This window comes from Carcharodon carcharias, chromosome 1 (assembly GCF_017639515.1).
Source record: "Carcharodon carcharias isolate sCarCar2 chromosome 1, sCarCar2.pri, whole genome shotgun sequence".
Taxonomy (NCBI): domain Eukaryota; kingdom Metazoa; phylum Chordata; class Chondrichthyes; order Lamniformes; family Lamnidae; genus Carcharodon; species Carcharodon carcharias.
Genome location: NC_054467.1, coordinates 248599923 through 248618262, shown reverse-complemented (window position 1 = coordinate 248618262; position 18340 = coordinate 248599923).

Here is an 18340-nt window from a genome sequence, read left to right as displayed (position 1 = left end):
TGCTCTTTCAGGAATCACTGGAGTCAGGGAGGGTCCCAGAGGACTGGGAAAACTAGTAGAGTTCCGCAGGGGTCAGTGTTGGGACCACAACTTTTCACTTTATACATTAATGATCTAGATGAAGGAACTGAGGGCATCCTGGCTAAGTTTGCAGATGATACAAAGATAGGTGGAGGGACAGGTAGTATTGAGGAGGCGAGGAAGCTGCAGAAGGATTTGGACAGGTTAGGAGAATGGGCAAAGAAGTGGCAGATGGAATACAACGTGGAAGTGTGAGGTTATGCACTTTGGTAGTAAGAATAGAGGCATAGACTATTTTCTAAATGGGGAGAGAATTCAGAAATCTGGAGTGCAAAGGGACTTGGGAGTCCTAGTCCAGGATTCTCTTAAGGTTAACTTGCAGGTTGAGTCAGTAGTTAGGAAGGCAAATGCAATGTTGGCATTTATTTTGAGAGGACTAGAATATAAAAACAGGGATGTGCTGCTGAGGCTTTATAAGGCTCTGGTCAGACTACATTTAGAATATTGTGAGCACTTTTGGACCCCCTATCTCAGGAAGGATGTTCTGGCCCTGGAGAGGGTCCAGAGGAGGTTCACGAGAACGATCCCAGGAGTGAAAGGCTTAACATATGAGGAACGTTTGAGGATTCTGGGTCTATAATTGATGGAGTTTAGAAGGATGAGGGGGGATCTGATTGAAACTTACAGAATACTGAAAGGCCTGGACAGAGTGGAAGTGAGGAAGATTTCTAAGGTTGGGTAAGTATTTACTACTTTTATCGCTTATATTTTAAGGTCTTTTTGTGGCTTATCATTTGTATATTCTGTAGTAACAAGGATCAGGAAAGAAGGGCCTTAGAGTATTTGATTTAAAAGGTTTAGTTTAAAAGGATAAGTCATGGCAGGAGAGCTCAAAGCCTCATGCTCCATGTGGGAAGCCAGGAGCATTTCCAGTGCCTGAGACCAGCATGTGTGCAGAAAGTGTGTCCAGCTGCAGTTCCTGGAAGCTCGGGCTTCAGAGCTGGAACAGCGGCAGCAGACACTGGAGCATCCGCAAGTCTGAGAGCATTGTGGATAGCATGTTTAGAGAGGTGGTCACACCGCAGCTGAAGGAACTTGAGGAAGGAAGGGAATGGGTGACCACCAGGTAGTCCAAGAGAAACAGGCAGGTAGATCATGAGTCCCCTGGGGTTCCACTCGCAAATCGGTATTCCATTTTGGAGGCTGATAAGGGCGCTGGTTCCTCTAGGGAGTGCAGACAGAGCCAAGCTTCTGGCACCACAAGCAGCCTATCTGTACAGGAGGGGACGAAGAGAGGAAGAGCAATATTAATAGGGGATTCTATAGTCAGTATAGTCAGGGGAACAGAAAGGTGCTACTGTGGCCATCAACATGACTCCAGGATGGTGTGTTGCCTCCCTGGTGCCAGGGACTGGGATGTCACTGAATGGCTGCTGGGCATCCTGAAGGTGGAGGGTGATAAGGCAGAGGTCGTAGTACATGTTGGTACCAATGACTTAGGTAGAAAGAGGGATGAGGTCTTGCATAAAGAATTCAGGGAGTTAGGCAGTAGACTAAAAAGCAGGACCTCTCAGATTGTAATCTCTGGATTACTGCCTGTGCTACGCACTAGCGAACACAGAAATAGGAGAATAGTGCAGATGAATACGTGGATTCAGAATTGGTGCAGGAGGGAGGGTTTTAGATTCCTCGATCACTGGGACAGTTTCTGAGGAAGATGTGGCCTGTACAAGTGGGATGGTCTACATCTGAACCAGAGTGGGACTAACATCCTTGCGGGCAGGTTTGCTAGTGCAGTTGGGAGGAATTTAAACTAATTCGGTAGGGGAAGAGGATACAATGTTAACAGAATAGGGAAACACCATTATACAATACAACAATCAAGTCAGAGAGTACAGCTGCATTAAGTTTCAAGGGAGTAAGGCAAGGCTGGATGGCCTCTACTTTAATGGTAGGAGTATTACAGGTAAAACGGATGAGTTAAGGGTGAGGATTGACACGTGAATTGTGATATCGTAGCCATCACAGATACATGGTTGAGGGAGGGGCAAGATTGGCAGCTCAACATTCCAGGATATAGAATCTTCAGATGAGACAGGGGATGGGGTAAAAGAGGAGGAGGCATTGCATTATTAGTTAAGGACTCCGTTACTGCAGTAAGGAGAGATGATATCTTGGGGGAGGCATCGAATGAAGCTTTGTGGGTGGAGCTTAGGAATAAAAAAAGGGCAACCACATTGTTAGGTGTTTATTATAGATCCCCAGATAGTCAGTGGAAAATTGAGGAGCAAATATTGCAGAGGTGTGTAAAAAAAAAACAATAGGGTAATTATATCAGGTGATTTCAACTTTCCCAACATTAATTGGGATAGACATCGTGTTAAGGGCTTGGATGGAGTGGATTTCTTGAAATGTGTACAGGGAAACTTTTTAGGTCAATATGTAGAGGATCCAACAAGGGACAGTGCAGTGCTGGACCAAATTCTGGGGAATGAAGCTTGACAGGTGGCTAATGTGCTGGTGGTGGTGCATTTTAGTGATAGCGACCACAACATGGTACAATTTAAGCTTGTTATGGACAAAGAAATAGACAAGTTGCAAAAAAATGTTTTGGCTTGGGGGAGAGTGGATTTTAGTAAAATAAGGCAGGATCTGGCCAAGGTAGACTGGAACAGCTACTTGTGGGGATATCTCCAGAGGAACAGTGGGGGGTGTTCAAAAAGGAAATGGGGAAGGTACAGGCTCAACATGTTCCCTCTAGGGTGATAGGAAGGAGTAACAAGCCCAGAGAACCATGGATGACCAGATATATTCAGGACATGATGAGAAGGAAAAGAGAGGCTTTTAACAGGTATATGGGGAACAAATCAGCGGAGACATTAGTGGAGTACAGAAAGTGCAGGGTGGAGCAAAAAGGGGATATGAGAAAGCTCTGGCTGGTAAAAGTAGGGAAAATCCCAACATATTCTATAAGCATATCAATGGGAAGAGGATAACCAGGGAAAGAATAGGGACCAAGGGGGCAATCTATGGCTGGAGCCAAAGGACATCGGTAGAGTGTTGAACGAGTACTTCACATCTGCCTTCACCCAAGGGAATGGGGATGAAGATATGGAACTCAGGCACAGAGTCTGCGAGGTTCTTAGGCAAATTGATAAAGGGTATTGGAGGTGTTGGCAGGCTTAAAAGTGGACAGATTTCAAGGTCTGGATGATTTGTGTCCCAGACTGCTGAGGGAGGCAAAGGAGGAGATTGCAGGGGCTCTGACCCAAATTTTTAATTCCTCCCTGGCTAAGGGGGAGGTGCCAGAGGACTGGAGAGCAGCAAATGTGGTTCCACTATTTAAGAAGGGTTGTGGAGAGAAGCCAGGGAACTACAGGCCAGTGAGTCTCACGTCAGTGGTAAGGAAACTATTGGAGAAAATTCTGAAGGAGAAAATCCATCTCCGCTTGGAGAGGCAAGGTTTGATCAGGGATAGTCAACATGGCTTTGTCAGAGGGTGGTCATGCCTAACAAATTTGATTGAATTTTTTGAGGAGGTGACCACATTGTGTAGATGAGGGTAGTGCGGTTGATGTAGTTTACATGGATTTCGGCAAAGCCTTTGACAAGGTCCCGCATGGGAGACTTATAAAGAAGGCAAATGCATATGGGATACAGGGTAATTTGATAAGGTGGATTCAAAATTGTCTTAGTTGTAGGAGACAAAGTGTGATGACAGAAGGATGCTTTCATGACTGGAAGCCAGTGTCCAGTGACGTGCCACAGATATCTGTGCTGGGTCCCCTATTATTCATCATTTATATAGACAATTATGTGGAGAGTAGGATTAGTAAGTTTGCGGATGACACAAAGATTGGCTGAGTGGTTAATAGTGAGGTTGAGTGTCTTGGGCTACAGGAAGATATAGTAGGGATAGTCAAATGGGCAAATAAGTGGCAAATATAATTTAACCCTGAAAAGTGTGAGGTGACACACTTTGGAAGGAGTAATTTGAAAAGGAAGTATTCAATGAATGGCATGACACTAGGAAGTTCTGAGGAACAAAGGGACCTTGGTGTGTGTGTCCATAGATCTCTGAAGGTGGAGGGGCATGTTAGTGGGGTGGTGAAAAAGGCATATGGGACACTTGCCTTTATCAATTGAGGCACAGATTACAAAAGTAGGGAGGTCATGTTGGAGTTGTATAGAACCTTGGTGAGGCCACAGCTGGAGTACTGTGTGCAGTTCTGGTTGCCACGTTATATGAAGGATGTGATTGCACTGGAGGGGATGCAGAGGAGATTCAGCAGGATGTTGCCTGGGATGAAACTTTTAAGTTATGAAGAGAGGTTGGAAAGACTTGGGTTGTTTTAGTTGGAGCAGAGAAGACTGAGGGGTGACCTGATCAAGGTGTATAAGATTATGAGGGGCATGGACATCGTTGATAGGGAACAGCTATTTCCCTTAGTTGAAGGGACAGTCACAAGGGGACACAAGTTCAAGATGAGGGGCAGGAGGTTTAGGGGGGATGTGAGGAAAACCTTTTTTACCCAGAGGGTGGTGACGGTCTGAAATGCACTGCCTGGGAGGGTGTGGAGGCAGGTTGCCTCACATCCTTTAAAAAGTACCTGGATGAGCACTTGGCACGTCATAACATTCAAGGCTATGAGCCAAGTGCTGGTAAATGGGATTAGGTAGGTAGGTCAGGTGTTTCTCACGTGTCGGTGCAGACTTGATGGGCCGAAGGGCCTCTTCTGCACTCTGATTGTGTGAAGAATATGTTCACACTAGAGAGGGTACAGAAGAAATTTCTGTGGATATTGCCAGGAATGGAGAATTTTAGCAATGGAGAAAGATTGCTGAACTTGGCTTGTTTAATTTGGAATAGAAGAGTCCCAACCAGATAAGGATGACAGATTTCGTGAACCAGATTGATTTTTTAACAACAATCGATGATAGTTTCACAGTCGCCATTACTGACACAGGCTTTATATTCCAGATTTATTTTTATCCTTTATTGAATTTAAATTCCATCAGCAGCTGTGGTGGGGTTTGAACCCATGTCCCCAGAGCTTTGTTCTGTGTCATAAATCTTTCTATGATATGTTTCTTTGAATCCCTGTCCCTAGGGCTACCTTCTGTGTCATAAATCTTTGTGGTATTTTTTCTTTTTACCAGCTAACGATGATCTCAGACATGAGAGAATCCAGCCATCTTCCCATCACAACTATTGAATTCCTCACCGTTATCACCTTGGGCCTCACCATTAACCAGTAACTTAACCAGGCCGATTGTAGCTGTGGTGCAGAATACTGAGTGTGATTTAAAAAAATGCACCAACAACCAAATGAAGGTTGTCAATCAGGCTGGTAATGTAGTTCACTTATGCTTGCTAGAAGCTACATGTATTCATACATATAGACATACCTGTCCTCTGCAGACAAAAAGATTTTTTATAATTCATTTACAGGATGGTTCACTGGTTGGGCCAGCATTTATTGCCCATCCCTAGTTTCCCTTGAGAAGGTGGTGGTGAGCTGCCTTCTTGAACTGCTGCAGTCCATGTCCAGGTACACCCACAGTGTTGTTAGAAAGGGAGTTCCAGGATTTTTACCCAACGACAGTGAAGGAACGGAGTTATATTCCAAGTCAGGATGGTGGGTGACTTGGAGGGAGCTTCCAGGTGGTGGTGTTCCCATTTATCTGCTGCCCTTGTCCTTCTAGGTGGTAGTGGTCATGGGTTTGGAAGGTGTTTTAGGAGCCTTGCAGTGTATCTTGTAGATGGTAGAGGGACCACTGCTGCTACTGTGCTTCAGTGGTGAAGGGAGTGAATGTTTGTGGATGTGGTGCCAATCATGGTGCCATCACCTGGACAGTGTCAGGCATCATGTCTTTTTTTGAATTGAACAAAAGCATGGGGAACAATAGCTCCCTGGTGCATTCTCAATGGCAACACCAAGACCATAGCAATGCTTCAACCAATCAGAACCAAGTTGCCACTAATCAGCACCCTTATGCAGCACAAATTGTTACCCCCTATGAAATTTGGCGTTCTTGCGTCTGTCTAGATGAGTGCGCGACACAAAGCTTCAACAGTATGCCTTTTTTTGTCAGCAATGCCATGATGATGGTTTTCTTATAATCAGGATTTGTGACAGTTCAAGAAGTCCCAATACCACCTCAGTGCAAATGGGAATGGACAATAAATTTGGCCTTACCAATATTGCACACTTAGCGAGAGCAAATAAACATTTATGACAGCAGGCAACAAATGTCTGTTCAGACTAAGGCTGGTGTAAAAAGGCTACCTAATTTCACATTTAGTCAGCGTACAATGATCATGAATGACTCACTTAATTCAGTCAGTATGACATCTTTGTGTAATACAAAATTATTGAACCCACAATACTTCCTCACATTAGTGTGTTATTTTCAGTCACTCAAATAATGTAACTTCTGACCAGCTTGTTGCACCCTACTACTGAACCAGACCAAACACTTGCCCTCATACCTATCCTAAATCACATCATCTGAATGTGTGTTACTTTATTAATTATTTATTTACATTAACCCGAGGAAAAAGCCGTATTTAGTTAACATAGTTATAATTAACACCGTGTAACCACTCCCAAATAATTGAACAAGGTAAAAACTAACTGTTGTGGCAGACTATACAAGTTCATTTAACCATTATGTACAAATTGTCCACCTTACCCGCCCACTGGGGATCAGGCATTAGGCCTCCCACCCTGGAGATATCTCCGGTACATCGATGATTACTTTGGTGCTGCTTCATGCTCTCGTCGGGAGTTGGAAAAATTTATTAATTTTGCTTCCAATCTCCACCCCTCCATCATTTGCACATGGTCCATCTCTGACACTTCCTTTCCCTTCCTTGACCCCTCTGTCTTAATATCCGGTGATAGACTGTCCACCAATATCCATTACAAGCCTACCGATTCCCACAGCTACCTCGACTACAGCTCCTCACACCCTGCTTCCTGTAAGGACTCCATCCCATTCTCTCAGTTCCTTCGCCTCCATCGCATCTGTTCAGATGATGCTACCTTCAAAAACAGTTCCTCTGATATGTCCTCCTTCTTCCTTAACCGAGGTTTTCCACCCACGGTCGTTGACAGGGCCCTCAAACGTGTCCGGCCCATCTCTCGTGCATCCGCCCTCACGCCTTCTCCTCCCTCCCAGAAACATGATAGGGTCCCCTTTGTCCTCACTTATCACCCCACCAGCCTCCGCATTCAAAGGATCATCCTCCGCCATTTCCGTCAACTCCAGCATGATGCCACCACCAAACACATCTTCCCTTCATCCCCCTGTCGGCATTCCGTAGGAATCGTTCCCTCCGGGACACCTTGGTCCACTCCTCCATCACCCCCTACTCCTCAAACCCCACCTATGGCACCTCCCCATGCCCACGCAAAAGATGTAACACTTGCCCCTTCACTTCCTCTCTCCTCACCGTCCAAGGGCCCAAACACTCCTTTCAAGTGAAGCAGCATTTCACTTGCATTTCCCCCAACTTAGTCTACTGCATTCGTTGCTCCCAATTTGGTCTCCTCTACATTGGAGAGACCAAATGTAAACTGGGCGACCGCTTTGCAGAACATCTGCGGTCTGTCCGCAAGAATGACCCAAACCTCCTGTCGCTTGCCATTTTAACACTCCACCCTGCTCTCTTGCCCACATGTCTGTCCTTGGCTTGCTGCATTGTTCCAGTGAAGCCCAACGTAAACTGGAGGAACAACTTCTCATCTTCCGACTAGGCACTTTACAGCCTTCTGGACTGAATATTGAATTCAACAACTTTAGGTCTTGAACTCCTTCCTCCATCCCCACCCCCTTTCTGTTTCTTCCCCCTTCCTTTTGTTTTTTCCAATAAATTATATAGATTTTTTCTTTTGCCACCTATTTCCATTATATTTAAATATTTTTAAATCTTTTATGTTCCCCCCACCCCCACTAGAGCTATACCTTGAGTTCCCTACCATCCATTCTTAATTAGCACACTCGTTTAGATAATATCACCAACTTCAACACCTGTGTTCTTTTGTTCTGTTGTCTGTGACATCTTTTGATGATCTGCTTCTATCACTGCTTGCTTGTCCCTACAACCACACCACCCCCGTCCACTTCTCTCCTTCCCCCCCCCCCCCCCCACCCCACACACACACCTTAAACCAGCTTATATTTCACCCCTTCCTTGGATTCACCTAGTTCTGTTGAAGGGTCATGAGGACTCGAAACGTCAACTCTTTTCTTCTCCGCCGATGCTGCCAGACCTGCTGAGTTTTTCCAGGTAATTCTGTTTTTGACTTGCCCTCATAACTTTGTTTTAAATCTTGATTGACTATCTGTGTCTTTGCCTGTCTTTTTATCTCCTTCAAAATGGGAGCAGATAAGTACCCAGAAATGGAGAGGTTTACAACGCAGTACTGCCTGCCAATATTTTAACCAGGGATATTGCAGACATGTGAGGGTGGCCTGCACTCTGGGGGAGGTAGGGTAAGGTGAGGGTGAGAGTCTCCACTTCATATGCTGGAGTTGTGGCCTGATGAAATCGCAGGAGGCCAACGGTGAACCTGAAAGACACAGTTGTCCCAGAGGACCATAGGCTGCTCTTTCATTGAAGAGACGACTGGTGATGAGTTTAATCTGAGGGTCACCACGCTTTGAGCGAGAGCAAGGTTGAGAAGGTTGAGGGCCTTCATGGATGACCTCAGCCAGTATGAGAATTGAACCCAAATTGGTGGTGTCACTCTGCATCACAAATCAGCCCCATGGTGAATGAACACAGCAGCAAAATCTGCAGGGTTGTAGCAAAATAGCCAGAGTGTTATTTGAATTATCAAGATTTCTTGGGACCTGGTTGCACTGGTAGTTCTTTGGAACTCTTCATACATACACTTTGAGCATGGGTTGGAACTGGTTCCCAAGACAACAGGACCTGAGGTCAGGTCTTTGGAATTCCCTCTAGTTTATGTGCAAAAGGTTTTGGCTAACACGGAGTAAGTAGCATGGAAGCCGACCCGATGGAGTACTGAACTCAGGAATTTGGTGAGGGAAGAACTGCAGTTCTTGTCTTTTACAGAACAGGGAGTGGCCTGAGAGAGGGAACTGGACGCAGGGAGACCTGAGAACTGAAGTCTAGAAGTTTAATTAGGTAAACACGTAGGTGAATTTTAAGGTTTCTTTTTTCTCTCTAAACTTGGGTAGTTTAAATGAGGACTGGGGGGATATAAAGGCTATATTACATTTAAAGCTTTATTCGTTAAAGTATTTAATATAACTACAAGTAATCATTGAGTGATATTTCTAAACTTGAAATGTTAATTAGTAACAAAAAGAATGTCCGGGCAGCTGTTGTGTTGCAGCTGCAGCATGTAGGAAGAGTCAGACACCAGTGGCAACTATATCTACAGTAATGCTGCAGTTCAAGGAACTTTGGCTCAGAGTTGGATGAAATTGAGTCCTAACTGCAGACATTGTGATGCATGAGGGAGGGAGAAGGTAACTTGGACATTTTGTTTCAGGAGACAGACACTCTTTTGGTCCATCAACTGGGACAGGATGGTGTTACTATGGGCAGAATATTCCCAGAATTGTACTAAGTGCAGTTGCGGGCAGGTAAAATGGAGTCCCACCCGCCAATAAAAATGGCGGGTTTTCACGCCATATCTCCCTGAGCCTGCCTCGTTATTTATTCACTCCCGCAAAACATGCCATTTCCATGGAGAGCAGGCTCTCATTCGCCCACTCACCAACACCCGGCCACCATCTTTGAAAGGCAGCTGGCAGCAAAGCGTTCACCGCCACCAGCTCACCACCACTTCCTGAGAGACGTTGGCAGCAAAGGCATCAATGACAGGTCCCTCGAACGACTGCTGGATACTGTGGAAGCCCGCTGGGATGCGCTCTGTCCGCAGGGTGGATAGCAATATCACCACTTGGGTGGCAGTGGCAGTAGTGGCCAACGTGAATGAACTGCAGAGGAGGGCAGCCACCCAAAGCTGCAAAAGGATGAATGATCTTCTCCGTTCCGCCAGGGTAAGTCACTCTTCTCATCACTCCCAACTCTCTCACTCTCAAACCCATCACACATCCACAGGGCCCTCACTCACAGTGCTAGGGACATCTCCATTCACTCTTTCACACACACCACCATTGTCCTTATCCCGCCCGTGGGACCACTCACCACACAGGCTAGGCATACTTATCTGGCCCATCAGGCGTCCTGATACATTCTCCCCATCTATCCATGCAGGACCAACTGGCTCACAACAGGAGGGAAAGGTCACAGACGGAGGGATGTTGGAAATCAAAAGTTCTGGCATGATTCGAAAAGAGAGCCATCCAGCTGGCCGGCGATGATTGGGACCGGTCCTGTGCTGATGGCAAGGTCGGCGCTGCTCAACCAAATGAGGATCCAGCAGTGCAACATCCATCAGACAACCACGCTGTGAGTGATGTGACCTGTTTCACAGACCACTACCATGAATTAATTATTTCCCCTTGCTTTCGCAGGCACATCTTCCATGACCCAAGGCCTCTAATCAAGCTCCAAAGAAACCTCTGAAGAGGAATCTGAAGGCACCTTCCCTGAAGTCCCATCACAGCGTTCACCCACACCTTCCACCAGCACAGGGACACACACCTCGGTGGGACCTAGCTTTAGAGTGGCCTCAGGATCAGAATCTGGTGAGCACATCGCACTTTCTGATCCACAGCAGGTGGAGGCAGGGACTTCCCAAGTCCCCAGCACTCAGAGGACTGCTGGAGGTCAGAATGTTGCTGAGTCCAAGTCAGATGACGAGTCTCTGGACTGGGTCATGTCACAGTTGCTGAAACTGCAAAGGAAAGCTAGGGAACAACAGGAAGGGATGTCCACTGCATTCTTCAGATTGCAAGGCACTATAGAGGAGTCCATCCGTCTAAGGTTAAGGTGATAGTGCCGGCATTGCAGTGCACCGAGGTCAAGATGGCAGCCGCCATGGAGACCTTAGTCCAGGACGTCACTCCTGCACTGCTGCGCAGGCTTAACTCCATTGCTGGTCCACAAAAGGGATGCTGGGCAGCTCGATCTCACTCCTGCTACCTCTTCCACTCACGGAGTCAGCCTTGGGCATCCATAGGGAGGAGGATCAGCAGGTGCACACTCTGGGGCCAACCACCCAGGTGACTCTGGGAGTGACCGGCCCATCTGACTCCCCTCTTCCTGTGACCTCCGCAGATCCAGCTTCACAGGCAGAAGAGGATGCCACTGCCACACAGCAGGACCCCAGAAGCAGGCCAGGGCCCACCAAGTCTCGGCCTTCCAGAGGATGCCCACCAAAGCCAACAGTCAATAGGCTACCTCCACCTCTGCTGTAGATGTCTGGGGAGCACCAAGACGTAGCGGCAGGGTTAGGAAAGTTAGGTAAAAGAAGTTGCACAGCCTGGGCAAGGGTGTTGATCACTTGTACATACTGTTCACTGTTGCCAATAAACTCCTAAGAATGTCTCCCTGCTTGTGGCTCCTTGTTCTAATGAGCAGTGTTCTTGTCACTCAGAAATGAAACCTTTCTGCACAAGATAAAGGCAGGTGTCTCAGTCCAGGGTCTCTTCCCTGTGTTCTGTGCAGCCTTCAGACCACAGTGACGGTCCACTCTCACACTCTCTGGAAACATTACTGATGCCTACACCTCGGCCATGCTGGTCATTTCTGCCAGAATGTAGTGGGCAGGCACCACAGATTTCTCTCATACTCTCTGTGTGCTCTCAGCACCTTTAAGGTGGGGCTGGCCCACATCACACCAGCATCTGCAACCAGTGACTGCACCAGCTCCTGAGGTACTGAAGGTGGACACAGCGTTAGATGCGTCTAAAGTTTCATGGCTATGTCTCTGAGATGGCCCTGATCATGGAGTGTAAGCGAGCTGCCCTCAGACAGACAGGAGTCAGACATTCTCAGCGGCCATGTGAAGATCTATGGAGTGTCCTCACTGCATGTTGTCATCATCCTCCTGCGATCGAGCAACTATCAGGGCCTCCACTGCATCTCCATGACAGGAGCATTCTCAAAAGGGGTGTTGGCACTACTGTAAGTCAGACTGGAGTCAAACATTCACAACTGCGATGTGAGGATCTACGGGTACACCTCACTGCATGTCGTCATCATCCTCCACAAATCTAGCAGCTATGAGGGCCTCCCAAGTGTTTCTGCCTCGTCTAGCCAGTGCAAGATCCTCATCCCCGTTGTCGTCACCACTGAGGACCCCCTCACCCTCATCCCCATCAGCGTCCTCCTCATCAAAGCAGACATGCAGCTCCTCCATCTCCTCCTCAGCCAACCCCTCACCCCATTGCAGTGCCAGGTTGTAAAGGGCACAGTAGACAACGATGTTGCGTAACACCCTCTGCAGACTGTATTGCAGGGTCCACCAGACCGGTCCAGGCATCTTCAGCATCCTGATGGTCTGCTTCACCAAGTTGTGAGCTGCTGCATGAGTCTCATTGTAGCACCGCTCTGCTGCAGTCTGAGGCCGCCGCACAGGTGTCATCAGCCATGGTCTCTGCGGGTAGCTCTTGTCCCCGAGGAGCCAACCCTGCAGCCACTGTGGACCTTGGAAGACTGCAGGGATCTGCGAGCGACTCAGGATGTAAACGTCGTGCACACTCCCTGGAAACCATGCGCATACCTGCAGGATGTGTTTCTGGTGGTTGCATACCAGCTGCACATTCAGTAAGTGGAAGCCCTTGCGGTTGATGAAGTTCACTAGGTGTAGCAATGGAGATCTGAGCACCACATGAGTGCAGTCAATCGCATCCTGCACCTGTGGGAATCCTGAGATCAGGGTGAATCCAATGGCCTTGCATCCTGGCTGTCCTGGTCCCGGGCGAAATGCACAAAGTTGTGGCCATGGAGGAGATGGCATCTGTAACCTCATGGACACATTTGTGGGAGGCAGATTGTGAAATCCCACAGAGGTCACCTGTGGAGCCCTGAAAGGAGCCACTGGCATAGAAATTGAGCACCACTGTCACTTTCACAGCCACTGGCAGTGGGTGCCCTTCATGTCCACTTGGCGCCAAATCCTGCCGTAAGTGGCAGATGTGAGCCACCAGGTCCCTAGACACGTGCATTCATTGGCAACACCGGTTCTCAGAAACCATAGGAATGGCAGGTGGCATCGATAGACCCTGGGTGTCACTCGGCACCGACCAGCCACGGCTCGCTGTCGCTCCTGGGCAGTGTGTGTAGGATCTCCTGCTGCCCCTTCGTCATGAGGTTTCTGCTCCCGCCTTTGCACAGCCAGGAGCCTCAGCCGCTGTATCCTCCGTCTTCTACAGTCTCTGTAGGCCACCAGGCATACAGCTAGGTCACCAGGATCCATGATCCTGACATGGTCCTCCTGCAGCATGAAGGAGAGAGAGAGATGTGGTTATCATGGCTGTACTTAACACCTTTGCTGGCCCTGTGTGACCGCCCCTTAAAGCTTCCTGGAGAGTGCTGCTCACCCCTCGGATGGCCAGAGATGAGTGCGCTGCATGACTGCCCTGTCAACCTGCAACATGGGGGACACTGGTACAAACCAGGATGCTGAGATTGCAAGGGGCTGCGAGCACCTCCAGCAGTGACTGCTACATGGACAGCATTGGCGAGGAGATTGCACAACGTGTGCAGCCCAACTGCTCCACGGCCCAGTAAAGTTGTGGCGGACTCGAAGTCTGTGTGGAGGGGGATGGGAGGCCGGGGGTAGGGGGGGTGGTGATGGTAAGGTATGGAGCACTGGGTGGCCCTTTGGTGCCTCCATGTTGCTTGCATGGGCGGCCAGGCTGAGAGCCCGACCCCAATCATATCACTGTGGCTGTGCCTGATCTGTCTCAGTTGCTGAGGGGCCTGGTCAGTTCATACAGGTGTCCCTAATGCGTGGCCGCTGCCCTCACTTAACCTGCCCCCCACCAGTGTTCAGGATGCAGTGCCCAGAGCAGCACTTGACCCCCCCCCCCCCCACCCCCACCCTCACTCCCTCAGCAGTTGCCTCCGAGGCTGGCCGGCACTTGCCCCCAGACATCCCCCACCCCTCAACGGGGGCAGGCACCTGCCCACCACCACCCCCCCCCCCCTCCCCACCACTGCCCCCATGGCCCTGAGGCCTGTAAAACAAGCAGTGGAGAACGCTGCTGCTCAGACACCTCAGTTCTGCCAAAGTGAAGGCCACCAATTTCATGTCACCTGCGTGCTGTTGTCAAACACGTCGGCAGGAAAGCATGCAGACGGACGATATGGTGGGGTTCCAAGTGCCTGGCGGGATAGCCTTTTAATTATATGTTAATGTGTTACAATTAGCTCCCCGCTGGCCAGGAACGCGGCCCCGCTGTCGGGCTGAGCGGAAGACCGCAACCTGCCTTCACGCTGTTGTGGAGTGGATCCCGCCATATTTTCTGGGCATGCCACATATCACGGCTGCCGCCAGCAGGCTCGGAAAATCCCGCCCTATTAGTGAGGCAGATGTGGGGATCCGGAAAGGTAGCACAGAGGGACTGCATTCCTTGCACTTCATCTTTATTCTTTCATGGGACGTGGGCGTCACTTACAAGGCCAGCGTTTGTCAACTGCCCCTAATTGCCCTTGAATTTAGTAGCTTGTTAGACCATTTTGGCGGGCAGTTAAGAGTCAATCACGTTGCTGTGGGTCTGGAGTCACATGTAGGCCAGACCAAGTAAGGATGGTAGATTTCCTTCCCTAAAGAAAAATTAGTGAACCAGATGGATTTTTTTTAGAACAATTGGTGATAGTTTCATGGGTATCATTACTGACCATTGCAGCTTTCAATTCCAGATTTATTCATTGAATTCAAATTCCACCAGCTGCCACGGTGGGATTTGAGCCCACCTCCTCAGGGCATTGGCCTGAGTCTCTGGATTACTAGTCCAGCAACAGTACCAGTATGGCCCCATCTCCCCCATTATCCAATAGGTTCAAGGTTCTTTCAGCCTCTGTGGATGAAGTCTGGGATTGCAGGTAGGATGAGCGTGCTGAATACAGAATCATGGTAAAGAGGGCCATTCAAGGCGGAGAAGTGAAAAGGAATGTAGTCATAGTAGCAGGGAGTACAGTTGGGGGGGGGGTAGATACTGTTCTCTGCAGCCAAGTGTGAGAGCCCTGAAGGCTCAGTTACCTTCCCAGGGTTAAGGACCGCCTTGGGCTGGAGAAGGACTTGGAATGGGAAGGGAAGGATTTATCCATGGTCCACCAGGATACTAATGACATAAGTAGGACTAAGAGGTCCAGTAAAGCATGACAAAAAAAGAGAATAACTAGAATATGAGTGTAAATAAGCAAGAAGGTTCACCAGACTGATTCCTGGAATGGCGGGATTGTCGAATGAGGAGAGATTGGGCCAGCTAGGCCTGTATTCATTGGAGTTTAGAAGAATGAGGGAATCTCATTGAAACATATAAAATTCTGACAGGGCTGAACAATCTGGATGCAGGGCTAATGTTTCCTCTGGCTGAGGGTTCTAGGACAAGGTGTCACAGTATCAGGATACAGAGTAGACCATTTAGGACTGAGATGAGGAGAAACCTCTTCACTCAGAGGGTGATGAACATATGGACTCCTCTATCATAGAAGGCTGTAGAGTTCAAGTTACTGAATATATTTAAGAAGGAAATGGATTTCTGGACTCTAAAGGCATCAAGGAGTAAGGGGAGAGTGCAGGAGTACAGTATTGAGAAAGAGAATCAGCCATGATCATGCTGAATGGCGGAGCAGGCTCAAAGGGCCAAATTACCTACTTCTGCTCCTATTTTCTGTGTTGCTATGATCTGCTAATGGAATATGAGCAGCTCAGGTCTACATTTAAATGTGGAACCACAAAGGTAATATATGGATTACTACCTGAACTTGAAGAATGAAATCAGTATAGTAGTGAGAAATGATCTTGGCTCAGAAGATCAAGATGTCGAATCAATTTGAGTGGAGACAAATAATAGCAAGGAATATAAGTCACTAGTGGGAGTAGTTGAAAGGCCCCCCATGATAGTAGTTACATTAAGACAGTGTATAAATCAAGAAACAGTGAGGGCTTATAAGAAAGGCAATAACTCTGGGTGATTTTAATGTTCATGTAGATTGGATGATTCAAACGGGCTTTGGTAGTCTTGAAGATGAATGTACAAAATGTATTCAGAATAGTTTCTTAGAACAATTCATTAGGAAACCAACCAGGGAACAGGCTATTTTAGACATGGTAATATGTAATGAGGCAGTATTAATTAATGATCTCATAGCAAAGGATCCACTTGGTTATAATATGATGGAAGTTCACATTCATTTTGAGGGTGAGAAAAGTAGGCCTGAAACTAGTATCTTAAACATAAAAGACAATTACAAGGATATGAAGACAGAGTTGGCTACAGTGGACTGGGAAAATAGGCTAAAAAGTAAGATGGCAGATAAACAGTGGTAGACATTTAAGGGGATTTTTTTAAACTCTCAACAAAAGTACAGAGGTACGTTCCATTGAGAAAGAATAACTCCATGAGCAGGATGCACCATCAATGGCTAACTAAAGAAGTTAAGGATGGTATCAAGTTGAAAGAAAAGGCTGAAAAGATTGGTGGAAAATTTGGGAAACCGGTAAAATATGGCAAAAAAGAGAATAACTAGAATATGAGTGTAAACAAGCAACAAGTATAAACACACACAAGATGAGAGAGTAGCTAAAGTTACTCCAGGAAAGAGCAGAGAAATATTTTGTATCTGCCTTCATGGTGAAGGGCACAATAAATCACCCCAATTACAATAGTGGCAAATGAAGAAGCAAAAGGGAGGGAAGAATTTAATCAATATCACTAGAGAAAAAGTATAGGGGCAACAAATGGGACTGAAGGCTAACAAGTTGCCTGGACCTGATGGCTTGCAACCTAGAAACTTAAAAGAAGTAGCTACAGAGATAGTGGATGTATTGGTTGTAAACTTCCAAAATTCTGGAAAGGTCCCAGCGAATTGGAAAACTACAATTGTAACATTCTTATTCAATAAAGGTGGGAGACAGAAAACAGGAAACTATAGGTCAGCTAGCCAAACATCTGCCATTGGGAAAATGCTGGAATTCATTATTAAGGAAGTAGTAGGACATTTAGAAAATCAGAATACAATCAGGCAGATTCGACATGGTTTTATGAAAGGGAAGTTGTCTGTGAGGATGTAACAAGTAGGGTGGATAAAGGGGAATCAGTAGATGTAGTGTATTTTGGATTTCCAAAAGACATTTAAAAAGGTACCACATAAAAGGTTTCTGCACAAGATAAGAGCTCATAGTGGTGGTGGTGATATATTAGCATGGATGGAGGATTGGCTATCTAACAGGAACAAAGGCCAGGAATCGGTGCAGGTGGAACCAGAAAATTTGGAGTACAGCCAAATGGTCCCCTCACTTCAGGAAGGATATACTTGCATTGGAAGCAGTTTAGAGAAGGTTCACTAAGCTGATTCCAGGGATGAAGGGTTGGTCTTATGAGACAGGGGATGAGGGGTTGATGAAGTGAGAGGGTGGGGGTGGTGGTGAGGGGGTGTCTCTTGAGCACTACTGTCATGGTGTGAGTCTCTCTTTCACCTGGTGATGCTGTGGCTGGGAAGGTGGAAGTTCTTGGATGCCTGAAAGCAGAAAATCAGAAAGGGGAGGGTTGGGGTAAGGAAAGGCAGCTTGGGTTGGAAAGCAAGAGGTCCATAGTCTCACCATCAGCTTGCTCATCAGGCCATTTTTTTTTATTTGTCATGAGATGTGGGTGTCACTGGCTAGGCCAACATTTATTGCCCATCCCTAATTGCCCTTGTTCAAAGGGCATTTAAGAGTCAACCACATTACTGTGGGTCTGGAGACACATGTAGACCAAACCAGGTAATGATGGCAGATTTCCTTCCCTAAAGGACATTAGTGAACTAGATGGGTTTTTGACAACAATCCATGATAGTTTTGTGGTAATCATCATACTTTTAATAACAGATTTTTATTGAATTCAAATGTCACCATCTGCCATGGTGGGATTCGAACCTGGGTTCTGGGTCCCCAGAACCTTGGATCTCTGAAATACTAGTCCAGTGACACATAGGAGAATGAGGGTGAGCTGGGATTGAGAAAAGGCATAAGACAGGAAAATACCAACGTTCTCAATGTTCTCCGCAATTCCAGATGCCATGAAATGTATTACAGATGCTGTCATGATGCAGAGAACCTTCTCTTCCAGAGGGCTCAGGTGGTGCAGATGTCCTTATTCCCCACCTGCTTTGCCCCTGGTGATTATGAACACCTTGTCTTGCAAGAGAGGGGTAAAA